The following is a 27,751-nucleotide window of genomic DNA, read 5'->3' as shown; positions in this document are numbered from 1 at the left end:
CTATGTGTGGCTGGTGCATGGTTTCAAGTTTTTTTCTGTTTTTCTTTTTGGTCTGTCATGGGGCTTGAACTCTGGGCCTGGGCACTGTCCTTCAGCTCTTCAGCTGAAGGCTAGCGCTCTACCACTTAAGCCACAGCACCACTTCCAGTTTTCTGGTAGTTTATTGGAGATAAGAGTTTCATGGACTTTCCTGCCCAGGCTGGCTTTGAACCCTCAGATCTCAGCCTCCTGAGTAACTAGGATTATAGGTGTGAGCCATCAGCTCCCGGCTTCAACTTCTTTTCTATGGTGGTTTTTGTGCTAGGTGTTCACCTCCTTCATTGTGCCCAACTAAGTTGAAAAAGTGAAATTCCGTATTGTAATTGGCTGAGTGTGAGCACTGGAGTCAGAAAGACCTGAGTTTGAATCCTGGCTCCAACAGTGTGATCTTGGGACTCTTATTTAGCATTCCTGAGTCATAGTTTCCACTCCTGAGTCATAGTTTCCCACTTATGAGGTAAAGTTGATGGTATGGGCTTGATGAGATAATGTAGAAGTGAGAATACCAGACACAGACATTACTATTTTGACTAGGGGGAGGGGAATGAGAAAAACTGTGGATAGAATGATACAGATGTTAGCAGCCAATAAAGATGCTAACTTGAACTGGTCACTGGTGGCTCACACCTATAATCCTAGCTACTCAGGAGGCTGAGATCAGGGGATAGTAGTTCAAAGCCAGCCCAGGCAGAAAAAACTCCCTGTGAGACTCGTATCTCAAATTAACCTCTCAAAAATGTAGAAGTGGCTCTATGGCTCAAGTGGTACAGCACTAACTAGTCTTGACCACAAAGAGGCTCAGGGACAGCACCTAGGCCTTAAGTTCAAGCCCCACAACTGGCCAGAAAAAAAAAAAAGAAAAGATGCCAACCTAGCTGGGCAACAGGTGACTCACACCTGTAATCCTTGCTAGTCCAGAGGCTGAGCTCTGAGGATTGCAATTAGAAGCCAGCCTGGGCAAGAAAGTCTAAGAGACTCCTTTCTCCAAATAACCACCAAAAAGCCGGGAGCTATGGTTAGCCAGAGCACCACTGGCTCACGCCTGTAATCCTCTCAGAAGGCTGAGATTTGAGGATCATGTTTCAAAGCCTGCATGAGCAGGAAAATCTGTGGGACTCTTTTTTTTGTCGGTTGTGGGTCTTGAACTCTGGGCCTGGGCGCTGTCCCTCAGCTCTTCAGCTCAAGGCCAGCGCTCTACCACTTGAGCTACAGCGCCACTTCCGGTTTTCTGGTGATTCATTGGAGATAGGAGTCTCACGGTCTTTCTTGCCCGGGCTGGCTTTGAACCGCGATCCTCAGATCTCAGCCTCCTGAGTAGCTAGGATTACAGGCGTGAGCCACCAGCGCCCGGCTGTCTGTGGGACTCTTATCTCCAATAAACCACTCAGAAAACTGGAAGTGGTGCTGTGGTTCAAGTGGTAGAGCACTAGCCTTGAGCTGAGGGACAGTGCCCAGGCCCAGACTTCAAGCCCCAAGACCAACCAAAAAACAAAAAGAGATAGAGCATTAGCCTTGAGGGGGAAAAAAGGCTCAGGACCAGCACCCAGACCCTGAGTTTAAGCCCCAGGACCAGCACATGTACAAAAATGCCAACCTACCAGATTCTGGGTTAATTGTAAGGATTTCTTCTCCTTCTCCTCCTCATTTTACTCCTCCTCCTTCTCCTCCTTCTTCCTTTTTTTTTTTTTTTTTTTTGTTGTTGTTTGGTCAGTTGTGGGGCTTGAACTCTGGGCCTGGGTGCCGTCCCTCAGCTCTTCAGCTTAAGGCAAGCACACTACCTCTTGAGCCATAGTACCACTTCGGTTTTCTGAGTGGTTTATTGGAGATTAGTGTCTCATGGACTTTCCTGCCCGTGCTGGCTTTGAACTTGGATCCTTGAGTAGCTAGGATTACAGGTGTGAGCAACAGCGCCCTGCCTTCCTCCTTCTTTAACAGTACTGGGTTTGGAATTCAGGGCCTTGTCCTTGCTTAGCTTGATGGCTCCATTGGTGTTCTATCACTTGAGCCACACCTTTAACCTGGATTTTTGCTTTTATTTGCCAGTCCTGGCTCTTGAAATAAGAGCCCTAGTACTGGCCTTAAGCTTTTGTGCTCAAGGCTAGCACTCTACCACTTGAGCCACAGTTTCACTTCCAGCTTTTTTTTTTTTTTTTTTGAGTAGTTTATGAGCGAACAGTCTCCAGTCTCAGCCTCCTGAGTAGTTAGGATGGATTACAGGTGTTAGTCACTAGCATCCAGCTGCTCATTATTTTGGAGATGAAATCTAAGTTTTGCCTAGGCTGACTCTGAACTGTGATCTTCTAGATATCAGCCTCCTGAGTAGCTAGGATTATAGGTGTGAATCATCAGCCCCTTGATCCAAGTGCTCATTTTGAAACTATTTAATTCGCATGCTTTCCCTGGGAGGCAGATACTATTTTCTCCATTTTACAGAGGAGGAAACTGTGGTTCCCATAGGCGGTTCCATGACTTGCCCAACATTACACAGGTAATAGCTGGTGGAACAGGGTTTAAATCTAGACAGTTTGGCTTCAAGGCTAAACCTTGCCTACCATGTTGTTATCTCTCAGCCACCTCCACACAGCCTTGAACCTTCCCCGGGCAGGGAGCACAGTTAGTTCTACCTGAACGGTTGTTGCTTCCCCATGGCCTCAGGAAAAAGCTGTTTGACTTTTGTTTTTCTTTCCAACTAGTTAATAAGGACTAAACAAAAACCACAGCGTGGCTTGGTAGTAGAGTGCTTGCCTAACATGCACGAAGCCCTGGATTCAATTCCTCAGTACCACAAAAACAGAAAAAGCCAGAAGTGGCATGTGGCTCAAGTGGTAGAGTGCTAGCCTTAAACAAAAGAAGCTCAGGGACAGTGCCCAGGCCCTAAAGTCAAGCCGCAAGACTGGCAAAAATACAAATACGAAAACAAAAAGAAAACCACAGAAAAATAAAACAAAAAACCCCATAGCCAAGCTGGGCATTGGTGGCCCATGCCTGTAATCCTAGCTACTCAGGAGGCTGAGATCTGAGGATACCGAAAAGGCCAGCCAGGTAAGGAATATCTGTGAGACGCTTATCTCCAATTAAGTACCAGAAAACTGGAAGTAGAGCTTGTGACTCAAAGTGTGGAGTGCTAGCCTAGAGCAAAAAGAACTGAAGGGCAGCACCCAAGCCCTGAGTTCAAGCCCTATGATCAACCCAAACAAAACAAACCAACAGGAATTATGCAAAGGATGCAGTAGTGGCGAACACACAAGGCTCTCAGAATCACTTGGTATATGACCAGACAGGCATGGAGGCTTCCATCTGCTGCCCACAACTGTCTGTCTGCCTGTGTTGATCATTTCTGTGTGGGTGCAGGTGCTGAGGCTTGAACTCAGAACCTATCCCTTTTGCTCCAGGCTAGTATTCTATCACTTGAGCCATAGTGCCACTTCTGGCTTTTTCTGAGTAGTTATTTGGAGATAAGAGTCCCAAGAGGGGCTGGGAAGGTGGCTCAGTGGTAGAGCGCTTGCCTTGCATGCCTGAGGCCCTGGGTTCGATTCCTCAGCACCACATAAGCAAAATGAAAAAAGCCGGAAGTGGCGCTATGGCTCAAGTGGTAGAACGCTAGCCTTGAGCTGAAGAGCTGAGGGACAGTGCCCAGGCCCAGAGTTCAGGCCCCACGACTGGACCCAAAAAAAAAAAAAAAAAAAAAGAGTCCCAAGAACTTTTCTGGTTTTGAACCATAATCCTCAGATCTCAGCCTCCTGAATAGCTATGACTACAGGCTAGAGCCAGCAGCGCTCAGCTGTACTGATAATTTTGTTTGGTGTTGGAATGATGTTCTAAATACCCAGAGAGCCCTTGGCCGAATAAAGCATCCCTAGCCCTGAGATATCTCATTTAATCCGCAGCACAAGCCTGTGTTAGACACGAAGCTTATCCATTTTGCAGAAGGAACTGGGCTCAGTCAGCTTAAGAATCTTGCTCAATGGCAGGCTCCAGGACATGGAGTCCTGGTTTGTGCCACTAGAGGTAGCACAGGCCCCTTCCTGCAGAGACTTTCCTGGGTTTCTGGGGCCCACTTGATTCTTTTTTTTTTTTTTTTTTTTTTTTTGTCGGTCGTGGGGCTTGAACTCTGGGCCTGGGCGCTGTCCCTCAGCTCTTCAGCTCAAGGCGAGCGCTCTACCACTTGAGCCACAGAGCCACTTCCGGTTTTCTGGTGGTTTATTGGAGATAGGAGTCTCATGGTCTTTCTTGCCCGGGCTGGCTTTGAACCGCGATCCTCAGATCTCAGCCTCCTGAGTAGCTAGGATTACAGGCGTGAGCCACCAGCGCCTGGCTACCCACTTGATTCTTATCCCATCTGTAAGTCACAGTTCATAACTCACAGGTGCAGATCTGGGGAAGATGGGAGGGGAAGGCCTCCCATCCTCCCTGGCTGTAAGGATGTGATCTGGTCAGCCTCCCCCAATTCCTCCCCCACCCATCTCCACGCGAGGCCCCTGGGTATGTGGAAAGGCCAGTTTTCCTGGAAGGCAGAATAAGAAGGGAGCTAGCTTCCCATTCCAGTGAAACTTCGGGGGTGGGGTGTCTCCAGGCCTGGTTGGGGTGTAGTCAGGAGGCTGGGCAAGATGACCTCAGGGTCCCCTCTTCTCTAGGATTGAACAGCTTTAGCTCCAATCGTGATGGCATCCCACCAATGTTTGAGGTGACTCCTCCCCCATTGGGAGATTTCTGCAGATTTCGTATGGCTAGTCTGTTCAATTTGATCTCTTCCCCAAATCACCCCAGATGGAAACCACATTCTGTGCAGAATTGTCTTTGCCTTTATTTCTGAGACAGTCTTGCTGTGTAACCTAGGCTAGCATTGAGCCTTGCATCTCAGCTTTCTGAAACCCTCCTCTTCAGGACTGGGACTTAGACATAGACCACCACCACATTTACTTGATGGGTATTTGGTAACCCATGACATTAGCTAACGTTTCCATATACCTATTATCTCACTTGAATCATCAATACGATTTGCTCAGATTTGTTTCACTTCTCCATGTTTTCTCTCTTACTTGTACATAATGTGGGTAACAAAGTATTGAAAGCAAATTCCTGATCTCACGTCCTTCCATCTCAATATTCAGCTCCTGAAAAATGTGGATGTTAACAGAGCAATGGTGGTTCACAGCTGTAATCCTAACTACTCAGGAGGATAAGACCTAAAGATTGAAGTTTGAAAGTAGCCCAGGCAGGAAAGACCATGAAACTCTTATCTCCAAAACAGCCAGAAGTAGAGCTGTGGCTCAAGAAGTAGAGCGCTACCTTGAGCAAATAAAAGCTCAGGATCAGTGCCCAGACCCTGAGTTCAAGCCCCAGGACACACACACACACACACACACACACACACACACACACACACACACACACACACACACACACACACACACACACACACACACACACACACACACACACACACACACACACGTGAACATCAGTTTTTGAAATGAGCTAGAGGTGTGGCTCAACGATACAGCCCCTGCCTAGGAAGCACAAATCTCAGTGCAAATTCTCAGACCTCCCCACTATAAAACAACAAGTTGTCATGTCGAAAACGAACTTTACAACTTTGGTGGCGGGGCGGGGGGGGGGGGGGGAGGAGTGGGGGGGGAGGCTGGGAAGGGATGGGAAGGGGAAACAAAGGAGGAGGCTACAATGCTTGATAAGAAATGTACTCATTATCTTGCCCATGTAATTGTAACCCCTCTGTACAGTATTTTCACAATAAAAAATAAATTTAAAAAAAAAGAAGGAAAAATTTTAAAAAGTGGACATTTTATATATAACCCTAATCCTATTGTCATACCTAATAAAATTAATGCAACCTATTTTCCTTAGAAGCTTTGCAAATTACAACCTCTCGTCTTTCAATCGTCATATTGCTCTAACTTTTACTTTCCAGTGTACCACAGAACTTGCTGTGTTGGTTGCTATGCTCTTAATCTGCCTTCATTCGGCTACCAGCTCTACAAGGGAAGGGACTTTTGTTTATTGAAATATCACTGGGCCAAGAACAGTTCCTAACATATACTGAATGGCCCAATACATATTTGCTGAATGAAATGAGCTTATAATTTAAGGCAACCTAGTAAACTAAGTGATGTTACTAGAAGCCCATAAATTCTCATACTCAGGATTCTTTACAGCAAGGTAAGACAGATAAAAAATAAGTAGGGCCGGGCGCTGGTGGCTCACGCCTGTAATCCTAGCTACTCAGGAGGCTGAGATCTGAGGATCGCAGTTCAAAGCCAGCCCAGGCAGGAGAGACTGTGAGACTCCTATCTCCAATAAACCACCAGAAAACTGGAAGTGGTGCTGTAGTTCAAGTGGTAGAGCGCTCGCCTTGAGCTGAATAGCTGAGGGACAGCACCCAGGCTCAGAGTTCAAGGCCCACGACCAACCAAAAAATAAATAAATAAATAAATAAATAAGTAGGAAAAAGAAGATGAAATGAAAGTAAGATTAAGAAGAGACCAGGAGTGAGGTGGGAAGCCTGAGGATCCCCTCACTTACTATAAAGATAGTAAGGCTTTGAGCTTCCTACATGAAAACCTTACTTAACAACTACTTACTGTATGTTCATTATATGCTGCACACTATTCTAGTACCTGGGGAATGCAACAGAGAACAAGATGAATGTGATTCCTGCTGTATTGGTGTTTATATTTTAATGGAGGAATAGGAAGAGAGATAATAAACACATATATGAATGAATGAATGAATGAATGAATGGTTTATAGTTGGGTACTGGTGGCTCATACCTTTTTAACAGTGGGGCCTGAACTGGGCCTGGGCGCTGTCCCTCAGCACTTCAGCTCAAGGCTAGCTCTCTACCAGTTGAGCCACAGTGCCACTTCTGGCTTTTTTTCTTTTTGCTTATGTGATGCTGGGGAATCGAACCCAGGGCCTCATGCATGCAAAGCAAGTGCTCTACCACTGAGTCACCTTCCCAGTCCCAGGAGGCTGAAATCTTAAGAATGAAGTTTGAAGCCAACCTGGGCAAACAAATTGGTGAGACTCATCTCTAATTAACTAGCAAAAATGGCGGACTAGAGGCATGGCTCAAGTGGTAGAGTGATAGCTGTGAGGGAAAATGTTGAATGAATGTGCAAGGCCCTGAGCTTTTTTGCTCAAAACAAGCACTCTACCACTTGAGCCACAGCTCCACTTCCAGTTTTTGGTGGTTCATTGAAGATAAAGGTCTCACAGTCTTTCCTGCCAGGCTGACTTTGAACTATGATCCTCAGATCTCAGCCTCCTGAAGAGCTAAGATTAGGCATGAGGCACCAGCACCATACTATTTACTTATTTAGGTGCCAATTCTGGGGCTAGGTGCTATCCCTTAGCTTTTTTGCTCAAGGCTGGTGTTCTGTCACTTCAGCCAGAGCTCCATTTCTGGATTTTTTTTTCCAGGTCCTGAGGCTTGAATCCAAGGCCTGGGGTCTGTCCCTGAGCCGCTCAAGACTAGTGCTCTTCTACTAGAGCCCCAGCATCATTTCAGGCTTTTTCTGATTGTTTATTGGAGATAAGAGTCTCTTGGACTTTCCTGCCCTCGCTAGCTTCTAACTGTGAGCTCAGATCTCAGCCTCTTGAATAGGTAGGGTTACAGGTGGGAGCCACCAGCACTCAGCTTCTGTTTATGTTTTGGGTTTTTTGTTTGTTTGTTTTTGTTTTTGCTAGTCCTGGGGCCTGAACTTGGCTTGAGCACTGTCCCTGAGCCGCTTCTTCAGATCCTCCTCCTCTTCTTCCTCATCTTCCTCCTCCTTCTCCTTCTTTTTTTTTTTTGCTCGAGGCTAGCACTCTACCACTTGAGCCACACACCACTTCTGGCTCTTTCTGTTTATATGGTACTGAGGAATTGAACCCAGGACTTCTACCACTAAGCCACATTCCCAGTCCTACTTCTGGATTTGATGGCTAATTGGAGATTTCTTGCCCAAGTTGGTCTCAAATCTCTGCCTCCTGAGAAGCTAGGATTATAGGTGTGAGCCAGTAGCAATCAACTTCAATAGAAGTTTTGGGTGATCATTTCCACTTTTACTAGCTAGTGGGGGAAATCTGTCAGTCTGTCTGTTTATTTAGCACTTGCTCTATGCAAAGTAAACTCTGCTGCAGGTGGAACAGTCCCAGAGCCTCTAGATTATTCTAGATTATTCTAGATGTGCAGAACCCTCACCTCACCCTAGTGACTCAAAAATCCACCAATTGTCACTGATTAAGCTGGAATACCTTAGGCCTATTAGAGGCAGAATGGAGGAGGATAGCTAGTGATAGACAGCCCACAAGGGTTTCATGGAGGTGGTGGATTAAATCTGTAAAACTCTTCCAGGTGAGCATGTAATGTTCCCACATGGTGGAGCCCTCACAGTGATCTGCTTTCCTCTTTCTGAATACCCACTGCTGCTTAGGCCCAGGTATTGGCCTTGCCTTCACTCCTGAGCAAGCAGGCTGGGAGTGAGGGAACACAGTGCCCATTTCCTAGGGCAGTACCCAAACTGGCAGCCACTCACTCTCTGGCCAGGGATAGTCTTTGGGCCTCTCAGTCCTGATTGACAGAGGAGCTTCTCCATGCTGAGACTACCAGGACCTCCATAGCTGGGTCCTGCTTGGGCCTGGAGCTAGGACTTGTCAGTTCACACAACTTGATTGCTCTGGGTTCAATTCCTGTCTAATCAGTTCGTACTAGCCTGTGATGTCAGCCTGTTCCTGTTCTCTAGAATGAGCTTGTTTGCTGACGTCACAGCACCTCTGGTGGGTTGGGAAAGACTCTCAGCATGGGCTGGATTCAGATCCTGACAAGGGTGGGATAGGCCCAGCGGCCTGAGCATCCCCCTTCCAGTGTTCCAGTGGAGCTGCAGGAAGGGGACGACACCTCTGAATGATGTCCCCACTCTACTTCCTCTGAGCTTCAGTTGCCATCTTTGTAAAATAGAGAGAAGAATAGGATGTCTCATCTTTTTTTTTTTTTTTCTTTTTGTCAGTCGTGGGGCTTGAACTCTGGGCCCGGGCGCTGTCCTTCAGCTCTTCAGCTCAAGACTAGCGCTTTACTACTTGAGCCACAGCACTACTTTCAGTTTTCTGGTGGTTTATTGGAGATAAGAGTCTCATAGATTTTGCTGCCTGGGCTGGCTTTGAACCGTGATCCTCAGATCTCAGCCTCCTATCTCAGCCTCCTGAGTAACTAGGAATACAGGTGTGAGCTCTGGCGCCTGGTTTAGGATGCCTCATCTTGTCAAGATTCAGACATGTAACACAGGCACAGAGCAGGTGCTTAACAAGCACCAGATTTTGTGATTATCTCTGGCAAAAGCCTTCCAGTTGAATTGAGATGACGGTATACACTTATAATCTTGGGAGGTGGAGGCAAGGAAGATCAAGCGTTCAATACTAATCTGGGCTACCTAGGGAGATGCCTCAGAAAGAATAAAATTGAAGTAAGGAGGTCCAGTCTTGCTAGTGCCATATTGGCCAGATGGTGGATTGTAGGGTCTGGCATCTTGTCTTCATGCTGAGGGAAAGAGAAACCCCCTGCTCTTCTCCCCCCAGGTGATGGGTACACCCAGATCCCTGGAAGCAGTAGTGGACACTTGGCTGATAGGTTATTGAACCTGTCAGTCCAGTGACTGGGACTGGGAATTTCCTGTGGATCTGCCCTCTACACTGACTCCATTTAGGCCCAGCCCAGCCCAGCCACCATTATGCCATGTCACATGTCTCTCCGAGATTGTCTCCTGTGTCCTATCTTCTGGCTTGTCTCCAGTCATCACAGCGACCCAATTCAGCTCTTCATTGGATTGTTGGTTGGTAATTTTTTCATTGGATTGTTGGTTGGCTTTGTTTTGTTTTGTTGGTCGGTTGTGGGGCTTGAACTCTTGGGCCTGGGCACTGCCCCTCACAGCTCACGTCTAGTGCTCTACCACTTGAGCCACAGCACCACTTCCATCTTTTTCTATTTATGTGGTGCTGAAAAATCGAATCCAGAGCCTCATTCATGCAAGGCAAGCACTCTACCACTGAGCCACCTTCCCAGCCCTGTTGTATTGGTTTTGTTCCTTTTTTCCTCTTTAGCCTATTTCCTAACTGTGTTATGTGTATGAGTGTTGCAGGCCTTTGTAACAACTGGCTGCTTGCAGCCTGCTAACTGTATAATAAAGACTCCAATAGTCTATATTGCAGGGGACCACACAGAGGCAGTTAGGCACAGGAGAAAGATTATTACAGGGTTTATTAGAGGAGCCCTATTTCCCAGGAGAGGGAGCACTTGGCCCCCTGCTATCCAGGTAGCAGGAGAGTCTGGGGGTAGGAAGTGAGGTAGGGAGTCTGGGTGGAGAGGGGGAGGGGCCAGCTGTAGGGCGGGAACTCCAGGTCTGGGAGGAGCTCAGGTCTGGGTGGAGCTGAGGACCAAAGGAAAGCCTAATGCTTACACAAAATGTGGCTTCTGGGATGATTCACCATACAACAAAACAAAAAACATTTCCAGTGGTCTCCATTTTTTAGATGGAGGAAGAGCCTAGAGAGGTGAAGGACAATAGTCTAAATCACACAGTGGCCAGTGGTAGAGGTCTGCTTACAAGTTCTCATCAGTGCTGTCAGCTTCCTAAGAGCTTGGAGGAAGCATTGGTGGGTGGGAACCTTCGGGCTCCATCCAGGGCAAGTGCCTTGGGGACTGCAATTGGCCAACGGCAGTGCACAGGGTTCTTGACTCCCTCTTGGACCTCTCCCTGTGCAATGACTCAGCCTTCTCTAGATAGCTGACTGTCCCTAGACTGAAGGAGGGCCTTCAAGGTCCTGGCTTTGGCTCTCCTGTGAATACTAGCAGGACAAATCTTCCCTTAGAGTCTTGCAGTCTGTAATGGGAGGAGAGACAGTGAAGTTAGCTAATTGTATTACTGATGGCATGTTGATGCTTTCAACCCACATAACACAGTCTTAGTCTGTTTCGGCTGCTGTAACAAAGTACCTCACACTGGGTGTTTTATTTATTTTCAATGTCAAAACCCAAATCTATTTGTCTATTTAATGGTGAGGGCCAAACCCTAGACCTCCTGTATGCTACGTTAGTACTCTAACACTGAGATACACTACTAGCCAACCCTTCAACAGAAATTTGTTTTCTTTATTTAGAACAAAACAAAAACTCTTGTTTCCATTTCCTGTAAGAAATGTATGTTGTGACCGTTCTGGAAGCTGGCAAGACCACTATTCGGGCTCCAGCGGGATCAGTGTACTGAGGCCACTCTTAGCTGACAAGCTTACAATATTAATCCTTAAATGGAAAGTGGAAGGGTCAAGGGTCAAGCTGACTCCCAAGCTCTTTTATGAATGAGTCACTAATCCCACCTAGAGCCTTCAGGACCTCATTACCTCCTCAAGGTCACTTTTTTGGCAGGCTACTCTTGGGGTTTGAACTCAGGGCCTGGGTAAAGTCACTGAGCTTTTTTTGCTTTAGGCTAGTGCTCTACCACTTGAGCCACAGCACCACTTCTAGCTTTTTGGTAGTTAATTGAAGATTAAAGAGTGTCATGGGCTTTGCTGACCCAGCTGGCTTTGAATGATGATCATCAGATCTCAGCCTCCTTAATAGCTAGAATTACAGGTATGAGCTACTGGTGCCTGGCTCTAGGAGACTCTTATCTCCAATTAAGCACCAAACAAGCCAGAAGTGGAGCTGTGACTCAAGAGGTAGTGTGCTAGCCTTGCACAATAAAGCTCTAAGACCCAGGCCATAAGTTCAAGGCTCTAGTAACAGCACAACAACAACAAAACAACAACAAAAACAACCAATCCAGGACCTAAAATGAAGAACTTTCAGTGGCTCTTCCCTGGTTCCCAGGGACGGCCCAGTAGAGCCTGACTGTGGGAAAGCAGTATGAGTGAGGAGTTAGCCCTGGAAGGTAATAGTCTGGTGTTGCCTATCTACTTCTTTCTTTAGCACCTAAGATCTCTGCCTTACCTGGCCATTCATCCTAAAATGAGCATGCACGACTGGATTGGCCAATCCAAAAACCTCTTTCCCAGACTATGGTGATTGGCTCAGAGATGGCATGTGATTCTAAATAAGCCAATCGGACTCTTTTTCTGAATTTCTCTGCCAGAGCCTCTCCGCTAGGGCCAGATGCTGGTAGGATTTGAGTGGGGGGCGTCATTCGATGGACGTGCTGGTTGGCCTGTAGGGAACAATGTCTGACGTCACTGATAAACGCTGAGAGGGGCTGAGCCCTCAAGACTCTAGACTGTTCAGTGACTTGAGTCAGAACCTTCCCTTTTTTGGAATTGCTTTTCTGTCTTGACTAATAAGGCCGGGTCCCTCTCACTGGGCTGGGAATTTCCTGCTCTTTTATCTTCTCAAGCACCACGCCCTCCTTTCAACCTTCCCTTCCTGAGCCTGGAATCCAAGGCTGTCCAAGATTACCCAACAACTCGTTTATGAACTGAATTTCTCTGAATTTCTGGCCTACGGAGAACACCTGAAGCTTGCTTCTCTGTTGAACAGAGAAGGGGACCTGTGTCTGAGAATGACCCCTTGTCATCTTGGTGGGATCACTGGCGGGATGGCTTGGGCTCATTTGAGGACTCTGAAAACTGCTGGGGGGGAGGGAGGGGAATCCGGAGAGAGCTCCCCAGGGATTCACATCACTGAAGCCCACTGTCCACCCTATCCTAATCTCTGATGAATTGATTGTTGACTGTTGATGAATTTTGAACGCTGAATCTTTTGCTTCCAAGCAGAATGAATCTGAGTGATTTCCTTCCTCCCTCTGAGCTTCAGTTTTCTCATCTGCAAAATGGAGCTAGGACTTAGGACAACCCCCGACCCCCCCTCCTCCCATGGGGCCTGCCACCCAGGGGTAAAGATGAAAGGAGATGGACAGGTGAAGAACTTCATGTCTGTCACTTGTCAAACAGCCAGCATATCTGGGGGATAATAATCATATTCTGAAAATATTTTGTTTGAAAAGAGGAGACACCCTGGGCCCATCCATCCTCTCTAGCTAGGGGCCGAATCCTCCCCATGACTGTCAGGGGCAGGGTGTGGAGGTCCAATGGCTACCCTTGGGACTTCCCTACTAGTCTGCTGGTGCTGGGCATTGGGCCTGGTGTTTGCAAGCTCCCCTACCACACCCAGCCCCTCGCCCCTATGAGTCAGCCCACTCTTTAAGCTACAGCAAAACCCTCAAGTCACTTCCTGGCGGCCCCAAACAAAGGCCTAGAACCAGTAGTCCAGGAATTGGCCTTGTTGCTGATAAGACAGACGGGAGGGTCTGAGTCAGCCTGGAGTAGCTGGCTCAGAACTCTCCCCAGCCCAGGGCCTGCTCCAGGCCCTGCCCTGACCTCCTGCTGCCCCACACCAAACTGCCTGACTTTTTAACCACTCAGCTCTCCAGCACCACCTATCAGAAGAAACAGGCTACAACACTCCCTGGGAGGGGCAGGTGGCCAGGAAGTGGGCACTCCCTGGAATTTATCCTGCAGGTTGGCCCTAGTGGGGCAGGGGACAGGAAGAGTGGAGAAGGAGGGGCAGGGCAAAGGTAAAAGTTGAGGTGTGCCTCACACACCTCTAGCTATTGCTGAGGCCTCCTCACCCAGCCTCCAGCTTCCGGATTCCACTCCTACCTTCCACCCTCCATCCACCCTGAAGCCAGAGCCTCCTTCTTTTTTTGTTGTCGTTCATGGGGCCTGAACTCTGGGCCTGGGTGCTTCAGCTCAAGGCTAGCGCTCTACTACTTTGAGCCACAGTGCCACTTTTGGCTTTTTCTGCTTATGTGGTGCTGAGGAATCAAACCCAGGGCCTCATGCATGCAAGGCAAGCGCTCTACCACTGAGCCACCTTCCCAGCCCCAGAGCCTCCTTCTTTTAAATCACATGTGCTGGTCCCCACTTGCCCTTGGGGGAGCAGCCAGAGGTCTTAAACCATATAGAATGCCATGGACTAATCAGGTGGTTTATAATCCAGGGATTTTAGGGGAATATAAACATATAGACCACAGCACCAGCTTTTTCCCCCCTCCTGATTCCCAAGGTCTCCTATGAAACTAATCATACATATTTCCTAAGAAGTACCCACCCCAGGTCCTCCTGGCCTCACAGTTGAGTGAATAGACCCTTGGCGGAAAGCTTCCTGGAGAAGGTAGCATTTTGGTTATTCTGATATTTTGTGTGTGTTTGCCAATCCTGGGGCTTGAACTCAGGGCCTGAGCACTGTACCTGAGCTTCTTTTGCTCAATGCTAGCACTCTACCACTTGTGCTACAGCTCCATCTCCAGTTTTGTTTTGTTTTGTTTTTTGGTAGTTTATTGGAGATAAAAGTCTCATGGTAGAGTGCTTGCATAGCATGTGTGAAGCCCTGGGCTCAATTCCTCAGTACCACATAAACAGAGAAAGCTGGAAGTGGCGCTCTAGCTCAAGTGGTAGAGTGCTAGCCTTGAGCACAGAGAGGTTCAGGAACAGTGCCCAGGCTCTGAGTTCAAGCCCCAAGACTGGTTAAAAAAAAAAAAGCCTCATGCACTTTCCTGCCCAGGCTGGCTTTGAACCTTGATCTTCAAACCTTGTCCTCCTGAATAGTAGGGATTACAGGCTTGAGCCACTGGCATCCCAATGTCCTGGTATTATGACATGAAGAAAAGTAGGAGAGGAAGAAAGATAGCTCCCAAATAATCAACTCTGTGCTATGCTGGGTGCTGGTGGCCCATGCCTGTAATCCTAGATACTCAGGAGGCTGAGATCTGAGGATCACAGTTCAAAGCCAGCCTGGGCAGGAAAGTCTGTGAGACTAATAAACGGCTTCTTTTCTAGACAGTGAGCTGCTACTGCCTGACAGCAGTGCCAGCGCCTAGCAAGTAAAGTGGGCAGGATGGACAAATGCCAGCAGGTGCTTGGTCCACTCCATCTGTGATGAGGGTTTTCTCAAGGGCAGTCTTGGCTGCTGTCCTGGTCTAGGTCAAAGGTAAGGGCCAGAACTAGAGGAGGAGGGGGAACAAGGTTAGGCCAACCCAGATTTTCCAATTGTTCCTGGACACATGTTTGCCGCATGGGGCTGGAGGGAGGAAATTCTCTGTACAAAGACAGGAAGACAGAGTGCTCCTGTGGCAAGGACAAAGCTTGCAGTGGCATCTGGGGTGACCCCAACACCCACAGCATTTTTGAAGGAGGCATAGGAATCATATCTCTAGCAACCTAGTATCTGTCACTCTGCCTAAGAGCATCAGGATGTCACAGATGGGGAAACTGAGGCCAGAATGGGTATGGATTTGCTTCAGTCACATAATAGGCCATACCTTCCCATTCAGCTTCTCTTTCTCTTTTGATCTAATTCAATATCACTGAGGCCATCTTAGAAAGTACTTAGTAGACGGCAGTCCTCACCAATTGAAATTTTCTTTTTTTGTCGGTCGTGGGGCTTAAACTCTTCACCTCGAGGCTAGCCCTCTACCACTTGAGTCATAGCACCACTTCTGGTTTTCTGGTGGTTAATTGGAGATAAGAGTCTCATGGACTTTTCCTGCTCAGCCCGGCTTTGAACTGTGATCCTCAGATCTCAGCCTCCTGAGTAGCTAGGATTACAGGCGTGAGCCACTGGTGCCCGGTGCACAAACACATTTATTTATTTATTTATTTATTTATTTATTTATTTATTTATTTATTTATTTATTTATTTATTTATTGGTCGATCATGGGGCTTGAACTCTGGGCCTGGACGCTGGTCCCTCAGCTCTTCAACTCAAGGCAAGTACTCTACCACTTGAACCACAGCGCCACTCTCAGTTTTCTGGTGGTTTTTTGGAGATAAGAGTCTCATGGAGGGGCTGGGAAGGTGGCTCAGTGGTAGAGTCCTTGCCTTGCATGCCTGAGGCCCTGGGTTTGATTCCTCAGCACCACATAAGCAAAAAGAAAAAAGCTGGAAATGGAGCTGTGGCTCAAGTGGTAGAGTGCTAGCCTTGAGCTGAAGAGCTGAGAGACAGAGCTCAGGCCCAGAGTTCAGGCCCCATGACTAGACTCCACCTCCCCCCCCCCAAAAAAAAAAGAGTCTCATGGACCTTGCTGCCCAGGCTGGCTTTGAACCATTATCCTCAGATCTCAGCCTCCTGAGTAGCGACAATTATAGGCATGAGCTGCTGGTGCACAAACACATTTTAACCTTCACAAGGCCAAATTGTCATTATCATGGTCTGTAACGTTTGTGAATTCTATAAACTTTGACAATACAACTATTTCTTCCAAATTGGGTGATACATTTATTTCCTTTTGCTTAGTGTAAGCTGTTCCTTCTATCCCTCTCATTCCCTCCCTCCCATCGCTGCCCTTGAGTTGCTTAGTTTATTTTCATCAATGTCAGTGCAGCTGATGGGTCCGTCTGCTGTATTTTTCTGTTTCCCTCTGATTCTGTGCCTTCCTCCTAGCTTCCCTCAGATGTGCACATGTATCTACCATATATGAGATCAAGAACATGGAGTCATTTAGAAATGATGCAACAAATTAAGTAGAGGTCCTTTGTTTCTTGAGGCCTGTTTACTTTGTCATATCTCCTTAGCGAGCAGTTTTTATATACGTTTCTCACGCCATATCTCCATCTGAAGCCAACCCCATACTAGCCCTGGGGAAAATCATAGTCTTTCCAGAATTTATCCTCATTCCCACCCAACCTGCTCCAAAAGAAGCCAAGCAAAGTGACTCTAATTCCATCACCCAGGTGGCAGAGGCAGTGGATATTGAGTTCCAGGCCAGCCTGGGCTACATTTCCAGATTTCTCTCTCTGAAATGACAAAAACAAACCAACCACTGAGAAAAAACCCCTGCCCTCTCCTATTCCTGCAGAAAAGGGCAGGAAGGAGGCAGGGCAAAGAAGGAGGCTAGCTAGGGACACCTGGCCAGATTCCTCCTGGTTCAATTCAGATGAGCCTTAGGCTCAGGCCTATGGGTTCTCATCAGCCCACGCCTGCCTTCCATGTACCAGAAACAGCAGCAAGGGCAGCTGCAGTCTCTCTTTTGGCTTGGCCTGGTCACCTGTTGACTACTTGAAAAAAGAGAGATCTGGAGACAGAAGGCAGAATGCCCTCACTCCCTAAAGACCAACCCAGAGGCCATTTAACATGTGACACACTGAGTGCTAGTGAATCACACCTGAAATCTTAGCTACTCAGGAGGCTAAGATCTGAGGATCATGGTTCAGAGCCAGCCCAGGCAGGAAAGTCCATAAAACTGTTATCTCCAATGTACCACCAAAAAACCAGAAGGGGAGCTGTGGCTCAAAGTGGTAGAATGCTAGCTTTGCGCAAAAGAGCTCAGGAACCGCACATAAGCCCTGAGTTCAAGCCACAAAATGGACAGAAAGTATAAAATAAAAAATAAGGGACTGAGAATGTGGCTTAATGGTAGAGTACGTGCCTAGCATGCATGAAGCCCTGGTTTTGATTCCTCAGTGCCACGTAAATAGAAAAATCTAGAAGTGGTTGTGGCTCAAGCCTTGAGCAAAATAAGCTCAGGGACGGTGCTGAGGCTCTGAGTTCAAGCCCCAGGACTGGCAAAAATACATACATACTTACATACATACATACATACATACATACATACATACATACATACATACATACATACATACATACATATATACATACATACATACGACATATCTTGTTTCTTCAAGCTTGGATGGCAAGGGCTAGGCCTAGTGCTTGCTTAGGCCTCTAATCTGCTTGCTGGGTGCTAGAGGGACTGTTGGTTCTCATCAGGGCAGTGCTAGGTCCAGCTAGAAAAGCTGTGGTGCCCAAACTCTGCCCCTGAGTTGGAAAGCACTCATCCAAGCTGACCATGGCCATTAATGTTCAGAAAGGTACTGCACCAACCATGAGATGGGAGAAATCATCTAAATCAGACCCAGAATGAACATCAGGAGAGCTTATTTACAGAAGTAGGGCAAGCTGGAAGGAGGGCCAGTGGTACAGGGCTGGCCTTGGCCTACAAATCACTGGAGCAGGAAAAAATCAGAGAGGTCTCTGTTGTCTGTATTAGGAATTTATCTTGCCATGTTTTAAAGGAGGAGGGGACTGGAGATTTTCCAGTGTGTCCTGCAGAATGGCCTTTCTCACCTCAAAAGTAGCAAATTTTAATGTCAGTGGAGACAATTAGGATCATCATAATAAACAGTTAATAGCCATATGCTAGTGTGTGCCCTTATTCAGGAGATTTGAGCATCAGGGTTTGAAGTTAGCCAGACGGGAATGTCTGTGAGACTTTTATCTTCAGTCACACACACACACACACACACACACACACACACACACACACACACACACACACACACACACACACACACACACACACACACACACACACACACACACACACACACACAGCATTTCATCAGCACTTTGTCTATGCTAAGTACTATTTTAGGGATATGTACAATCTGCACCACATTTCACAGAGGAGGTAACTGAGGCCCAGAGAGGTGAGGTACTGTCAGGACTCATCCAACTGGGATTGGCCAGGGTGGGGAGCAGGGAGTTTGGATGGCTAGGGGGTGGATCTAGTTGCTGCCCAGGAGGTTGACTCTAAGGTCCTTCTTTATTTCCTGTGCAGTACTGACTGCTTTTCAGTAATTGCCTTCTGCTGAACCCTATTAATAGGATTAAGTGCTTAATCCTAGAATGGATCAAAATTGACCCCAAAGTTGTTTGTGGCTTTGTGAGGCACGTGATGGTTCTGAAGTCTGAACTGGTTCTGAAACTTGAACTCAGGGCCTGGACACTGCCCCTTAGCTTTTATGCTCAAGGCTAGTGTTCTACCACTTGAACCACAGTTCCACCTCTGGCTTTTTGGTGGTTAATTGGAGATAAGAGTCTTATGAACTTTCCTGCCCAGGCTGCTTCAAACTGTGCTTCTCAGATCTTGGCCACCTGAGTAGTTAAAATGACAGGTGTAAGCCATTAGCACTCGTTTTGCCTGGTCTCATTATACTTAGGAAGGCTCAGAGCCTACAGGTGCACACATGAGGAAGAAGCTTCTTGGTTCTGGTAGCAGTGATTGTTTGGGGTGATACCTCTATAGGCCAAGAAATGCCAAGGGCATCCAGCCACCACTTTGTCAATGGAATTAAGGTAAAGCTCTCAAAATGAGTTAATTCCGCACCACCACAGGCCCTACATCCAATGGCATCCATCCTTCCAAGCGACAGAAGAATGTGTGAAGTTAGAGGCAGAACACTGAGACAGGAAGTCTGAGGCCAAAGGGTTCCCAGGGCTGCCAGAAGCTGCCAACAGCTAAGAGAGGCAGGAAAAGAGTCTCTCTGGAAACCTCCAGAAGGAACCAGACTTTCTGACACCTGGTTTGCAGACTTGGGGCTGTGTGAGTCGTGAGATTAGTTTCTGTTGTTTTAACTAACTCAGCAGGTGGTTTTGTTACGGCTGCCCCAGCAAACTCTGTCACTTTCTCAAACCTGCTCAGAAACAAGCTAGGCCATTTTGCTAGTTTGTTATGAATAAGTAAACACTGTGAGTGCAGTGATTCATGCCATAAAGTTGAGATCAGATGCATTAAGGTTCAAGGTCAGCCTGGGGAAAAGAAAATCATGGAGACGCCATCTTAACCAACAAAAAGCTGGGCTTGGTGGTATGCACGTGTCATCCCAGCTATGGTGGGAAGCTTAAATAGGAGGATTGCAGCCAAAGATGGCCCAGGCAAAAAGCAAGAGCTTATTTTAAAAGTAACCAAAATGGAAAGGGTTAGGAATATAGGACTCAGTGGTAGAACATCTGCCTAGCAAATAGAAGGCCCTGAATTCAAACTTCAGTACTGCCAAAAAAAAAAAAAAACAAAACAAAAGAAAAAGAAGTTCAACATGATTACTTGCAAAGGACAATTCAAACCCACTACGTATAGATTCAGCTGCTACTGCTACTTGGTCCACTGTCTGCTAAGCATGGTCTTCGTTATCCACCCCTTTTCCAGGCACTGGGAACATGCAGACTCGTGCCCCCATCTTGCCCCAGAGAAACAGTCCTCTTAATCCTTGATCATCTTTATTTTTATTTTTTAGCATTACTAGTCTGGCAGCAGAAAGCTAAGAGGCAAAGGCCAAAGGGAAGGATGGCCTTTTCAAACCTTAAGCATTTATACTGTGTTGGAAGCACTGGGACCAGGGTTCAATGACATGAAACAGGCAAACAGCCCTGAGGACAGGGAGGTCATTTTGAAGCTGAGTCACAAAGATTGGCAGAGAAATGTGGGCAGAGGAAGCAGATGTGAGCAGCGTCAGTCAGTTCGTGGGACAGGCTGGGAACAAGCCTGAGCACTGATGTTTGCGAATGAAGATGCTTCCTGAGGGGGCTCAGGTTCCACTGTGCCTCCTTTCACACCTTTAAACCTGAGGCCTGGGAGAGAAGGGGAATAGGAGCAGGCAGCATATGAGTTCGAATCCCTTGCTTATTAACTGTAAGAGCAGGAACAGGAGCCTGATCTTCTCTTTCCTTATTTGGAGAATGACCTCTCTTCCTACTAGTTCCCAAAAGGCCCTGACAGATTCGGTGAGAAAGCACAGGGTCTGACATGAGACTGGCATGGATAAAAATTAAGTCATCCTCAAACAACTCCCTCAGCTTTGCTGGAGAAATCATTGTGAACAGGAAGATGGGAGGCAAAAGCATCTTAAGTAACCCCCGTCCCCCACAGTCCACCAGCAAAAAAATGGAAAATACTTTTTTTATTCTGCTCATTCTGGGCTTGAACTCAGGGCCTGGGTACTCTCCCTTTGCTTTTCTTTCTACTCAAAGCAGGTCCTCTACCATTTGAGCCACAGCTCCATTTCTGGCTTTTTGCTGGTTAATTGGAGATAAATGTGTCACAGCCTTCCCACTCTGAGCTGGTTTCAAACTGCAGTCTGCAAATCCCAGCCTTCTGAGTAGCTAGGATTATAAGTGTGGGTCACTGACCTCAGGGCCTGAGGTTTGTGCCTGAGCTTTTTTGTTCAAGGCTAGTCCTCTACCACTTCAGCGATAGTTCCACTTCTGGCCTTTTTTTTTTTTTTGGTAGTTAGTTGGAGATAAAAGTTTCATAGACTTTCCTGCCCAGGCTGGCTTCAAACAGTGATCCTTAGGTCTCATCCTACTGAGCAGCTAAGATTACAAGTGTGAGCCACTGGTACCCAGCAAGAGAATCACATGTTAAAAGAGAAGGGATAAGAAGGGACTTTCCCAGGAGCACTTGCTAGAAGCTACTTTGAGTGTGGTCTAGTCTATGTGGATGCAAATCCAACCAAGATTCTTTCCAGTATGGCCACCTCTTCCCTGCCCCATCAGAGACATACAAAATCTCCTTTGCCCTGAGTCTACCTTTATGGCCTTTTGTGGAGCCTGGGAAGATAGGGAGGGGGAAGGAGACATAGAAACACCAGCCTGGGGACTCTGGCTATGAATGAGTCTTCTGCTTGCCTGGCCAGTGCATCTGGAATTCTGTATGGAAACAATGAACTGGAGGGAGGGCCTATTCCCCATGGGAAGTCCACCATACACCCCCTCCCTCACTTAGAAAAGACCTGCTTTGTTTGAAGCAAAGCAAAGGAGAAGGTGGTGAAGGGGCATATGCTGAGGTCTGAGGATGCTCAGGTGTTTGGGGCTAGCATGCTAACTTAGGAGAAGGCAGAAAGCAGAAAAGCAAGAGGCCAACCAGAGCCTGAGGTTTCAGACACCTCATTTCATTCAGAACTACGCCCATATGAGGGTAATGTTTAATAGTTTGAAAATGCTGGCTCAGACCTCTGTCTCTCTGTGTGTGTGTGTCTCTCTCTGTCTCTCATTCTAGGACTTGAACTCAGGGCCTGGGCATGTCCCTAAGCTTCTTTTGCTCAAGGCTAGCACTCTACCACTTGAGCCACAGCATCACTTCCACTTTTTTTTTTTTCTTCAGCTCAAGGCTAGCGTTCTACCACTTGAGCCACAGCGCCACTTTTGGCTTTTTTCTTTTTGCTTATGTGGTGCTGAGGAATCGAACCCAGGGCCTCATGCATGCAAGGCAAGCACTATACCACTGAACCACCTTCCCAGCCCCCCACTTTTTTTTTTTTTGTAGTTAAGTGGAGATATAAGTCATGGATATTCCTACCTGGGCCAGCTTCAAATCATGATCTTCAGATTTCAGCCTCTTACGTAGATCAGATCACAGGCCTGAGCTACTGTGCCTGGCTTGTCTCAGACGTATTCTTGATGTTTAGAGAAGGTCAAAGAGCAGAGATCCATACAGTCTTCTATCTGGGTGGCCAGGGATGGAGGTGTGCCAGGCAAGCAGGTACTATGCTTTCCTCATCACCGTGCCCACGTCCTTGGGCATTTGATAGACTGCCAGCTTTGGAACATGGAAGGAGTTAATCATAGCACCAGTGTATGGCTGTCTGGAAGGCTGGGCATGAAGATGAAGGAGTAAGAGGCTGGCTATATCTTATTCTATGGCAGTCTTTAGCTGCCATGATTGCTTTAAAGCTTGGCACACCATGGTCTAGACTGGGAGCATGTGGGTATGTTGCCTGAATGTCAGTCTACAGAGAAACAGGGGATGGTTGTAGGGTAGCTGCAATATGTCTAGCAAGTTGTGGAATAAGTGATACACTGGGGAAGGAGAGCTGTTCATGGGCTGCTGTTAGAGTTGTGAGAAAAACTGTATTTTCTATCAAACTGTGTTAGTTCCTCCTTTGGGATAAGAAAGAGGGTTTTCTGGTTGTTGTTTTTGCCAGTCCTGGGGCTTGAACTCAGGGCCTGAAAACTGTCCCTGAGCTTCTTTTGCTCAAGGCTAGCACTCTACCACCTGAGCCACAGCATCACTTCCAGCTTTTTCTGTTTATCTGGTACTGAGGAATTGAACCCAGGGCTTCATGCCTGCTAGGCAAGTACTCTACCACTAAGTCACATTCCCAGCCCCATGAGTTTTACCTGTTTTTGTTTTTATATTTTGTCAGACATGGGGCTTAAACTCAGGGTCTAGCTGCAGTCCCTGAGCTCTTTTGCTCAAGATTAGCACTCTACCACTTTGAGCCATAGCACCACTTCCAGCAAGAGTTTTTGAAATGTAACGTTTTGTCTTAAACTGGTTTCTTTTCAAGATGGTAGTAAGACATACCTCAAACTGTTCCACAAATAGCTGAGAGTGTGGATATATTTTGAGATTACCTGATGTCAAAGTTACCTTATGGGAATGCATTCTACCCTATTCAAACTAGCCAATCACAAGCAGGTTGTAAACCTGAGCTCTACCAATCTGATCAAATGGACAGGGCCGGCTGGGTTTAGGGATAATAAGGGAGCAGCCCTCTTGCTCTGTGTGCTTGCTTGCCAGATTTTTGGCTAATGGCCTGCCCTTCTGCACAGAAGTAGATTTTTATATTGCTGAGACAATTCTTTATTTTTTGTGTGTCTATTGTTGTGACTCCAATGGTTCCAGGGAGCTGTGCACAGATTTTTACTTTAACCACAGCAGACACATCCATACTGAGATCTAATAAGGGCTAGATTTTAACATTCCCCTTCTCACTCAGAGGAATGGCTACAATTCTTACAACAGCCCGGTGGGGTCCTGCTAGTTGGATTCCTGTTACTTCCCTGACTTCTGCCCTTTCTGCTCCCTTACCCACTCAGCCCAGGCCTCTCCTATTGTCCTCCAACTGTGAGACCAAAGTGACTCCATCTTAAAAATTAGCTACCTAACCACCATCTTAGGGAACAATAGGGTGACCGATGAATAACCTCATATTCCCGAAAAAAATCACAAAGTGTTCCAACGGTCCCAACGGCCCTAGCAAAAGCCAAACAGCAGAAAGGAGAATTGTACCTTAACCTAAAGGTATTGTGCTCAATAGCTTCTGCAGTTCAGTTTGGGTGCACTAGCCAGTGATAGACAGACAGGTGCACTTTTTAAATGCCAACCAATCATATAATTGCCAAGCTGGAAGGTCCCTAAACTTGTTTATTCACTAGTATAAAAATGCTGTAAAAGTTGAGCTCAGGGCTGCTTAGCATCACTGGTTGCAACCAAGTGCGCGAGAACCAAGCTCGAGCTTGCAATAAAGACTCTTTTGCCTTTACATCGGTGTTGGCTTCTGGTGGTCTTTGAAGGTCTCAGAAATGGGCATTACACAACATACCGGGCATGTTCCTGCCTCAGGGCCCTTGCACATATTATTCCCACTGCCAGTTTGGTTCTCTCCTCTGATAGTCACACAGCTTCTTCATTTCTGCTCACATTTCACCTTTTCAAAGAAACTGTCTGGGACCACTTGATATGAAGCAGCAACCTACAGATAGTAGTGCCTACTTCCCGTGCCAGGCTGAAGTTTCTGCCAGAGTTTCTGCCATCAATAGAAAACTACTACAAAAAGTAAGTCTATGTGCTGAGTTAACTAACTTGCTCACCTTGAGCTCATGGAAGCAGCAGCATTGCCTTCGGTTAAACCAACACATACAGGAACTGGAGAGGATTGTGACTGCCTAGCCCTTCCTCCTATGATTCAGTCCAGGTCCCTCTAAGCTTCCTGGTATGGAGAACACCCTGTTCTGAAGAAAGCTTTGATCAGAAAAATGCAGTAAGTGTCTGGAGCCAGAATCTCTGCAAGGAGTTAATACGCAAGAGGAAACTGAGGAAAATCTGAAAATGGCAGGCTCTGCCTCCCAGGGCTGTGGGGGGCCGAAGGGTGGCACTGACCCATACACAGCCCTGTTGGACATTTATAGCTTAATAAGGAGAGCCATTACCATGAAGTGGGAAATGCTCATGGCAATGGGAAAGACACAGACGAAGCCTTCCAGATGTTGAGAACAAAAAGGGGTCATTTTGGCTCTTATTTTTGAAACAAAGTCTTACTGTGTAGCCCAAGTTGTCCTGAAACCCATATTCCTTCTGCCTCAGCCTTTTGAATAGTTAGGATTACAGGCATGAAACACCATGCCTGGCCTGCTTTGGCAATTCCTGATAGACATTGGGACAGAAACAGATATGCCTCTCATAGATAACATCTACCTACCTACCTACCTTTTCCCCCCTGGCTCTTCATAATGCAGAGCACAAATCTGTCATGGGATAGCCTTCATGCCCTTTGTATCTGCATGGGAGAACCTGTGGATGTATGGCTGAATGGCATTCCCCAACAACTCGTACATTCTTCTGATAGCTCAAATCTTGCCTGTCTTCCAAGGTCTGTCTTGGAAGCCTCACTCCCTTCTATCTGGCCAGACTGCTCCCTGGAGAAGTCATTTGATTCAGAGTCAATGAAAAACACAATATGACTTGAATGGTCAAACATTTTATGCTCCCTCAGGATGTATAGACAGGAACAGACCAATCCTACCACCGTCTTTGCAGTTCAGATCCTTTAGAGAGCCATCACTGAAAGCTAACAGGGCACTCAGCACGAAGGGCAACCTCGCCACATGGAGGCAGCCAGGTCCAAGGGCCTGTATCAGCTGGGAGAGGTGTGTTCCAGTACTTGAAGAGGAGTCAGTCTGGGCGCACAGAGTGGGAAACCAGGGCCCACACAGCTGAGGTGCTAGGAGACAGACTGGGATTCCAATGGCAAGAATACTTCACACACCTAAGCATGAGCGCTCCATGCTGTAAGAGGGAGTAGGGTAAACGGTGTGTGTGTGTGTGTGTGTGTGTGTGAGCGCTCCATGCTGTAAGAGGGAGTAGGGTAAACGGTGTGTGTGTGTGTGTGTGTGTGTGTGTGTGTGTGTGTGTGTGTGTGTGTGTGTGTGTGTGTGTGTGTGTGTGTGTGTGTGTGTGTACACAAGGCAAGGTTTCCCTTGCCTTGGCCAATCAGAAGCACCTAGACGTCCAATCACTAGTGCAGTCTCTAGTGGTCTAGTGACCTAAGAAGAGAAGGGTAACATGCTGAGCACAGGCATTATCTCTTAACTCCACAAATAGCCCTAAAGCTTGTCTGTTACGACTTTTTAATTTTTATTCTGTCAGTTGTGTGGCTTGAACTCAAGGCCTGGGCAGCTGTCTCTGAGCTCTTTTGCTCAGGGGTAGTGCTCTACCATTTTGAGCTACAGTGCCACTTCCAGTTTTTGGGTGGTTAATTGGAGATAAAAGTCTCATGGGGACTTTTCAGCCCAAGCTGGCTTTGAACTGCGATCATCATATCTCAGCTTCCTGTATAGCTAGGATTACACGCCTGTGCCACTGGTGCCCAGCTATTTTTTTTTTGGGGGGGGGGGTCCAGTTGTGGGGTCTGAACTCTAGGCCTGGGCGCTGTCCCTCAGCTCTTCAGCTCAAGGCTAGCACTCTATCACTTGAGCCACAGTGCCACTTCCGGCTTTTTTCTTTTTGCTTATGTGGTGCTAAGGAATCAAACCCAGGGCCTCTTGCATGTAAGGCAAGCGCTCTACCACTGAGCCACCTTCCCAGCCCCCAGCTATTTTTTTATGTGTATGTGTACCCACAGCGGGGCTTGAACTCAGCGCCTGGGGGCTGTCCCTGAGCTTTTTTGCTTAAATTATAAGGCATCAATGATTAGAAACCAGGGCAACATGAGGCAAAAATTTTCTAAGCATGGTTGGTGACTTGCAAGGCTGGATGTTCATTATAAACTTGAAACTTTTCCTTTCATGATACAGGATCAAAATCTGAAGTCTCTGAAAACCAAGTTTTTTGGTTCAACACCAAAACTCATTTGGCAGAATGGCCTGGTTTGAACTGACATATGGTAATTTATGGCTTTTACTTACTCCACTTAATCGAATATTTGTAAGGTTTACTGCAGAAACTTGCATTTTATTATGGAGTGTAGACACATTACCTTTCAAAATATAAACCTTCAATTCTAATTGGCTTTTACAGTTTCAGAAGGAATTGCAGATTAGATGTATTAGTACATGAAATGTGTCTTTGTTTAGAATTATAATGGTTTTGATGAAATGATGTGTTAATAGTAGCTGTGTGTGTGTGTTTTTTTTAACAAAATCCAAAAGAAGCATGGTAAAATCCTAAAGTCTGACAACTGTGAATTTAGTACTAAGATTTTGAGAACATTTAATTTGTTTGAGAAGTCCAGCTGCAACATAAGTCACCGCTGATGTTTTATTTTTTTTCCGGTCGTGGGGCCTGAACTCTGGGCCTAGGCGCTGTCCCTCAGCTCTTCAGCTCAAGGCTAGCGCTCTACCACTTGAGCCACAGTGCCACTTTCAGCTTTTTCAGTTTATGTGGTACTGAGGAATCAAACCCAGGGCCTCCTGAATGCAAGGCAAGCACTCTACTACTGAGCCACCTTCCCAGCCCTACCGCTGATGTTTTATAAACTAGGTTTGCTTAGGAAAGAGGGTGACGGCTGGCAAATGGCCTTTGGCATGGTTCATCTTGCACAGACCTCTCTACCCCTCCCCCTCTTAATGCAGAAAATGAAATAAAGTCCAGTTCCCAGGGCTCTTGAAAACTCAGAGGACATTGGTAACAGTCCTAAATAGCTATACTTCCAGTTGGAGCCTCATTTTCTTTCCAGCTGCCACTGCCACTGGTCCCAGGACTAGAGTTGACTGCTAGGTTAGGACTACTGATCATCAGACTGCTTTTCTTTTGTGGTACCACAGGCTGAACTTAGGGCCTTGAATTCACTAGGCTTGCTTATGCAGCTGACACTCTACCATTTGAGCCACACGTTCAGCTTTTTTTTTTTTTTTTGCTAATTAGTGATAGTCTCCTGAACCTCTCTGGT

Source organism: Dipodomys merriami, unplaced genomic scaffold (genome assembly GCF_024711535.1).
Source record: "Dipodomys merriami isolate MVZ:Mamm:240054 unplaced genomic scaffold, mDipMer1.0.p SCAF_13, whole genome shotgun sequence".
Taxonomy (NCBI): domain Eukaryota; kingdom Metazoa; phylum Chordata; class Mammalia; order Rodentia; family Heteromyidae; genus Dipodomys; species Dipodomys merriami.
This window is presented reverse-complemented; position numbering follows the sequence as displayed.